We start from the raw sequence: 8,261 nt of genomic DNA, 5'->3' as shown, positions 1-8,261 counted from the left end.
CTTGCTTTCTCACTTTCATGCTCTCTTTCTCTCTCTATCTCTCTCATTCTGGTCAAATTAAAATAAGTAAATAAATAAAGTTAATAAAATAATTATTTTTAATTAATTCATTAAAAGTAAATATTCTAAGGTGCTTGGAATATGAGGTCCATTTACAGTGTAATGGCTCAGAGTAAAGGGTAAGACTTCAGATTTTGATTATGATAATGAAATGACAGTGGCCACGAATAAGGGCCATTAGACCTACAAAACTCTCACTAAAAGGAAAGAAGGTTTTCATTTCAATATGTAAGGGGTTTTTAAAGAATTATTTTAATTGACTTTATTTATTTGTTTACTTATTTTTAAAAATATTTATTTATTTATTTTTATTCATTCACTCATTTATTTTAATTTGACCAGAGAGAGACACAAGAGAGAGAAAGTAAGAAAGCAAGCCACCAGATCTGGAACTCGAACCATGGTCAGCCATGTGGGAGTGTCCAGCGCCTTCACCTGCTGGCCCCCTGTTTACTTATTTTTAAATTGACCAAAGAGAGACAGAGTAAGAGAGAGAAAATGAGAAAGCAAAGAATGAGGTCCAGGACTTGAACTGCAGTTGGCCATGTGGGAGGCTTGACCACTTTGCCATCTGCTGGCCCCTCAATATGTAAGATTTTTGTAGGATTGGGACCAGCAGTTGGTGTAATGGCTATGTCACTGAACTCCCACGTAGTCAACCACGGTTCGATTCCCAGACCGAGTGGCTTAAACTCATGCTGGGTGCATGTGTGTGCGTGCTCAAGACTGAGAGGAGAATGAAGGAGAATGGATTGTGGCACAGCCATCCCTCCTGGGGAGGGGGGAGTGATTTCTCACTTTCTGTCTCTGTCTCTCTCTTTCTGGTGAGTGCATGCGCTCTATAGCAAAAACCTCTCCAAATGAAAAAAAGATTTTTGTAGGATGAAAACTGCTGGCCGTGGGCTCAAAAGCTGAATGGTTCCAGAAACCTGAACAAAAATTTGGTTATCTAAGGCTCGAGCAATCAGGAATACCCACAGGTTGATCATGCCCTCTTGAAACAATCATTAAAATGATTGTGTACCTAGGACCTCTGCCCTGTTTTTGCCCTTAAAAACGCATATGGAGAACACCTCTGGGAAACTAGGTCTTTTCAGCATTAGCTGCTAATATGGAAGGACCCTGAATTCATGAATAACTCGGGGCTGATAGCTGCCTGAAATTTCTCCCCTCTGGCAAACTTACCGCCCCTCTCTGAGGGACAGGATAACCTGAAACCTGAATAGATTAGTACCTTGAATAGATTAGTGCCTTGAATAGATTAGTACCATGACTAGATTAGAGTTCCTGCTTCTCTGACTCCTCCCTTTGATGCTGCATAGGGCAGGTTCTGAGCCTATGCCACATCCTCGAGATCTCCCCTTCCCCAATTCCCCCATAAAAGACCATGTCCAACTCCCTAGTGGGAGATTCAGAGTGTTAACTCCTCTGTGCCCACAGGCATAATAAACAGTTCTCCCAATCTCTCTAAGTGCTGCTTTTCATTCCTCAGTGTCTGGTTTTCTGCAACACTGCCCACTCTCCTTGCTTTGCACTTTGCAATAAAGCTGTACTTTTTGGGATCAGCAGGTGGGGTTATGGTTACTTTGCTAGACACCCACATGCCCGATAACTTTTCAAGTCCTGGACCCAAGGGCTTGAAACACGTTGGGCTCATGTGAGCATGTGCCCAAAATCTTGAGAGGAGAATAAAGGAGAAGAGATTGTGGTGTGGCCAACCCCACTGGTGGGTTATTTCTTGTTTTCTGTCTCTCTGGCAAGTGTAGCACCCTATAGCAAAAATCTCTCTCTTAAAAAAAAAAAAAAAAGAAAGAAAGAAAGCTGCAGCTTCCTTCATCACACCATTGTGCCTATGGTTTGGTTTTATAGTGCTTGTGTGAGCAAGCTGACTTAAATTTGGTGACATCCAGGGGTAGAGTTCTGTCTGCCTCTCTAGCTCTCTTTGTCTCTGGTGAGTGCATGTGCCCTGTGGCAAAACCTTAATAAAAAGAAAATAAAAGCATTAACTACCCAGAATGAGCATCAGACCTCATATTACTGAACTGAAATCTCTTTCGCTCACCCAAGCACTAGAAACCAAATTGTAAGCACCACGGTGTGATAAAGGAAAGAACAGCTTACTGCCATGTGCAAAGCAAGGAGAGTGGGTAGCTTGTGATGAGAAGACCTGGTCTCCCTGAGGTGTTCCTTACATTTTTTTTTTCTACCCTACATTAATTTTTTTTTTTTTTTGGAGAGGCTTTTCGCTACAGGGCGTGTGCGCTCACCAGGCAAACAGAGACATAGAAACAGAAAGCGAGAAATCACCCCCCAGAGGGGATGGTCACGCCGCAATCCCTTCTCCTCCGTACTCCTCTTGGGATCTTGGGCACGCATGCACACGCGCCAAGCGTGAGTTTTAAGCCACCGGGTCTGGGACGCGAACCGCGGTTGACTACGTGGGAGTCCAGCGACATAGCCATTAAACTAACTACTGGTTCCCCCTACATGAATTTTTAAGGACAAAATTAGGGGGCAGGGATTCCAGGTGCATAATCAGTTCAGTGATTGGTTCAAGAGGGCATGATCGGGGATGGCAGGTAGCCTGATGGTTAAGGATGCTGGACTCCCACATGGCCAACCATGGTTTGAGTCCAAGACCTGGCGGCTTTCTTTCTTTCTTTCCTTCTCTGTCTCTTTCCAGTCAAAGTAAAATTAATTAATTAATTAAGTTAAATAAAATTTTAAAAATAAGAGGGCATTATTATCTTGTGGGCATCCTTCACTGGTGAAACATTAGATAGTCAGTTTCTGTTGGGTTTCTGGAGCCATTCATCCTGGGGTCTTTGTGCTCACAGTCAGCAGTTTCCATTCTACAAAATGTCTTTAAAAAAAAAAAAAAGAATTACTTTTTTATTATCATTTTTTTTTAGTTTTGACCAGACTGAGAGAGAAAAAGCGCAAGATAGCGAAAGCTGCCAGGACCGGTCTCAAATGTGTTCATGCATGTGGGAATCTAGCACCTTCAACCACCAAGCCACCCGGTGGCCCCTCTACAAAACATCTTAGTATTTAAGTTACAATCAAACCTTATCTTCCCTTTAAGGGAGACTTTGGAAGTCAATGGGCCTCATTCATAGCCAATGTTTCTTCATTACCATAACCAAAGTCTGAAATCTTATCCCTTAATTTGGGACATAACAATATAAATAGATGACTTTGAATCCCAAGCCCCTTAGAAAAGACATTTTACTTTTAGCTCAGCCTTATTACCATAATTTTCAGTTTGAAAAATTCTTATTCAAGAAGGGAATGGTACCTATCCCTTTTTAGGAGATCCCTGCTGGGTTGCATTCATAGGTGAAAGCCTCAGTCCTGGGAAAACCGCCTCACCTCAGATGCCAATCACAAGTCCTATGGTACTTCTGACCAGTTTGGCTAACACACTGGGGGTTCCCACAGCCACATCTCCGTTTGCTGTAATACTTCACAGAACTTGGAAAAACAGTTTGTTTATACTTACTGGTTTATTATAAAGATATAACTCAGGAACAACCAAATAGAAAGGATGTGTAGGGCTAGAAAGAGCTTTTATGGACTTTCTGGAGGCACCATGCTCCTAAAACCTCTGTATGTTCGTTAACCTGGAACTCTGGTTTTGAGGATTTTTATGGAGGCCTCATTACATAGGCATTATTGATGAAGTCGTTGGCTAATAGTGATCAGTCACTCTCTAGCCCCTCTCCTTCCGGATAAATGAGTGGATAGAACTAAAAGTTCCAACCTCTAGTCTTTTTTTATTGGAGAGGTTTTTGCTATAGGGCATGTGTGCTTGCCAGAAAGTCAGAGAGTGATAGAGAGACAGACAGAGAGAAATCATCCCTCAGGTGGGGATGGCCTCTCCGCAATCCCTTCTCCTCCAGTCTCCTCTCAGGATCTTGGACATGCATGCACATGCGCCCGGTATGAATTTAAGCCATCAGGTCTGGGACTCAAACTGTGGTCAACAACATGTGAGTCCAGTGAATAGCCATTATGCCAATTGCTGGTTCTCCAACCCCTAGTCTTTTTGCTAGATCAGGCTCCATCCTGGCTAGCATAAACTCAGTGTGGAAAGGGGCTTAATATGGATAATAAAAGACACTCCTTTCACTCCTGTCACTCAGGAAATTCTAAGGATTTTAGAAGCGGCTCCTGTCTGCAACCAGGGTCAAAGACCAAACATTAGAACAAAAAGTCCTTGTCTTGATATGGAAGGACTCTCAATTCATGAATAACTCAGGACTGATAGCTGCCTGAATTTTCTGCCCTCTGGCAAACTTACTGCCCTTGCCTGGAGCGACAAGATAACCTGAAAACCTTGAATAGATTAGTACCTTGAATTGATTAGTCTTCTTGCTTCTCTGTCTCCTCCCTTTGACACTATGTAGAGGGGATTCTGGGCCCTTCCCCCCCCCCCAGTCCCCCATAAAAGACGGTATCCAACCCCTAGTGGGGGCTTGGATTCAGAGGGGGAGGTTCAGAGTGCTAACTCCTCCATGCCTGTCAGCGTAATAAACAGTTCTGATCTCTCTGAGTGCTGTTTTCCGTTCCTTTGGTCTGGTTTTCTGCAACACTCTCATCCCTATCACTTAGGAAATGTAAGTTTTTAGGAAATCTGTGTTACAGATTGAACTGGATATAGACACCAATATATATTTCTCTTTGTATCACAAACCCTAATCTTATAGGATTGGTGTCTTCATAAGCAGAGGGAGACCAGGTGGCCTAGTAGTTAAGGTGCTGGACTCCCACATGGCCAACCACAGTTTGAATTCCAGACCTTGTGACTTGGAAATCATGCTAGGTGTGTTTGTATGCGTGCCCAAGATCTTGGGAGGAATGTGGAAGAGAAAAGATTATGGCATGGCCATGCTTCCTGGGGGATAATTTCTCTGTCTCCCCTCTCACTCTGTCTCCCCCCACTACCACCGCCACCACCACCACCAAGAGTGCATGCACCCTAAAGCAAAAAACTCCTAAAAAAAAAAAGAAGAAGAAGAAGAGGAAGAAAAGAAGAAAAGAAGAGGGAGACCAGAGCTCTCTTCCTTTCCACAATTATACATGAGAGAGAGGCCAAGTGAATACCTCGGGAGAAGACAGCTGACTGAAAACCAAGAAGAGTCTTCAGAACCAGAATTGGGTGGAACATGGATCTGGGACTTGCCAGCTTCCAGAACTGTGATAAATACATCTCTGTTGTTAAATCTTTCAGTCTGTGGATTTTGTTTGTAGACATGGTTTCACAATGTTGTAACCAAGCAGTGAACCCCTAACAAGGACTAGGCCCTTCTTTCTGTCGAGGAGATAAATAATCTATGTGAGTAGTCTCGATTACAGGCACATGCCACTGTACCCAGATTGTGGGATTTCATCATCGCAATCGAAAGAGATGATGTACTCCCAGCAGTACATACGGATATCTATAGATTTATAAAGTTGAGAACAGGATTCAGACTACTTTTCCTATTCCAAAGTTGTTTCTGGGGCGCCTAGTAGCAGGCTGACAAACATTACCTTAACAGATATCTGTGGTCCATTGATAGTGGGATGCTACGCCCTGTTTTAGGCATGCTGGTTTTATGATGTATAGTGTAAAGTTATATCCTAAGTGATTCGTCTAAAAATATCTTAACAGAGGGACCAGCAGTTGATGTAATGGCTATGTTGCTAGACTCCCATGTAGTTGACCGCGGTTCCAGCCTCAGACCCGATGGCTTAAACTCATGCCGGGAGCATGTGCGAGTGTGCCCAAGATTCCAAGAAGAGAATGGAAGAGAAGAGATTGCAGTGTGGCCATCCCCCCTATGGGGTGATTTCTCACTTTCTGTCTCTCTGGCAAGTGCATACTCCCTATAGCAAAAAGCTTTTAAAAAAATGAATAGAAACAAAAAATAGCATAATAAAAGTGGTCTAACCAGCTTGCAAATGTGATAACTCCAGGAAGTACAAGTTCCCAGGGCCAGCAGGTGGCATGGTGGTTAAGGGCGTTGGACAATCACATCGCCACCTGCACTTCAAGTCCTATTGATTAGTCTTCTTGCTTCTCTGTCTCCTCCCTTTGACACTATGTAGAGGGGATTCTGGACCCTTCCCCCCCCCAGTCCCCCATAAAAGACGGTATCCAACCCCTAGTGGGGGCTTGGATTCAGAGGGGGAGGTTCAGAGTGCTAACTCCTCCATGCCTGTCAGCGTAATAAACAGTTCTGATCTCTCTGAGTGCTGTTTTCCGTTCCTTTGGTCTGGTTTTCTGCAACACTCTCATCCCTATCACTTAGGAAATGTAAGTTTTTAGGAAATCTGTGTTACAGATTGAACTGGATATAGACACCAATATATATTTCTCTTTGTATCACAAACCCTAATCTTATAGGATTGGTGTCTTCATAAGCAGAGGGAGACCAGGTGGCCTAGTAGTTAAGGTGCTGGACTCCCACATGGCCAACCACAGTTTGAATTCCAGACCTTGTGACTTGGAAATCATGCTAGGTGTGTTTGTATGCGTGCCCAAGATCTTGGGAGGAATGTGGAAGAGAAAAGATTATGGCATGGCCATGCTTCCTGGGGGATAATTTCTCTGTCTCCCCTCTCACTCTGTCTCCCCCCACTACCACCGCCACCACCACCACCAAGAGTGCATGCACCCTAAAGCAAAAAACTCCTAAAAAAAAAAAGAAGAAGAAGAAGAGGAAGAAAAGAAGAAAAGAAGAGGGAGACCAGAGCTCTCTTCCTTTCCACAATTATACATGAGAGAGAGGCCAAGTGAATACCTCGGGAGAAGACAGCTGACTGAAAACCAAGAAGAGTCTTCAGAACCAGAATTGGGTGGAACATGGATCTGGGACTTGCCAGCTTCCAGAACTGTGATAAATACATCTCTGTTGTTAAATCTTTCAGTCTGTGGATTTTGTTTGTAGACATGGTTTCACAATGTTGTAACCAAGCAGTGAACCCCTAACAAGGACTAGGCCCTTCTTTCTGTCGAGGAGATAAATAATCTATGTGAGTAGTCTCGATTACAGGCACATGCCACTGTACCCAGATTGTGGGATTTCATCATCGCAATCGAAAGAGATGATGTACTCCCAGCAGTACATACGGATATCTATAGATTTATAAAGTTGAGAACAGGATTCAGACTACTTTTCCTATTCCAAAGTTGTTTCTGGGGCGCCTAGTAGCAGGCTGACAAACATTACCTTAACAGATATCTGTGGTCCATTGATAGTGGGATGCTACGCCCTGTTTTAGGCATGCTGGTTTTATGATGTATAGTGTAAAATTATATCCTAAGTGATTCGTCTAAAAATATCTTAACAGAGGGACCAGCAGTTGATGTAATGGCTATGTTGCTAGACTCCCATGTAGTTGACCGCGGTTCCAGCCTCAGACCCGATGGCTTAAACTCATGCCGGGAGCATGTGCGAGTGTGCCCAAGATTCCAAGAAGAGAATGGAAGAGAAGAGATTGCAGTGTGGCCATCCCCCCTATGGGGTGATTTCTCACTTTCTGTCTCTCTGGCAAGTGCATACTCCCTATAGCAAAAAGCTTTTAAAAAAATGAATAGAAACAAAAAATAGCATAATAAAAGTGGTCTAACCAGCTTGCAAATGTGATAACTCCAGGAAGTACAAGTTCCCAGGGCCAGCAGGTGGCATGGTGGTTAAGGGCGTTGGACAATCACATCGCCACCTGCACTTCAAGTCCTAGACCTGGTGTCTTGCTTTCTCATTTGTCGTCTATCTCTCTCTTTCTCTCTCTCTCTCTCTCACTCACTCACTCACTCTTTTCCTCTCTGGTCAAATTTTTAAAAAAAGTTAAATAAAATAAGTAATTTTTAAAAAGAATTATTAATTTCATTTCTTCATTCATTTAATTTGACCAGAGAGAGACAGAGAGAGAGTGAGAGGAAAAGTCTGGCCCAAAAGGCACCAAGTCCAGGACTCGAACCATGATTGACCGTGTGGGAGGGTCCAGCATTTTAACCACCATGCCACCTGCTGGCCCCAAATAAAATAATCATTAAAAAAAAGAAAAAGGGAAAGTGCAAGTTCCCAAAAACTTCCTGAACAAACAAACCCAGAAACAACCCATTGCCCTTGAGAAGTTACCATTTTTAAAAGAATTATTTTATTTAACTTTATTTATTTATTTATTTATTTTAATTTGACCAGAGAGGGAAA

Source organism: Tupaia chinensis, unplaced genomic scaffold (genome assembly GCF_000334495.1).
Source record: "Tupaia chinensis unplaced genomic scaffold, TupChi_1.0 Scaffold000140_1, whole genome shotgun sequence".
In the NCBI taxonomy this organism is placed as follows: Eukaryota; Metazoa; Chordata; class Mammalia; order Scandentia; family Tupaiidae; genus Tupaia; species Tupaia belangeri.
This window is presented reverse-complemented; position numbering follows the sequence as displayed.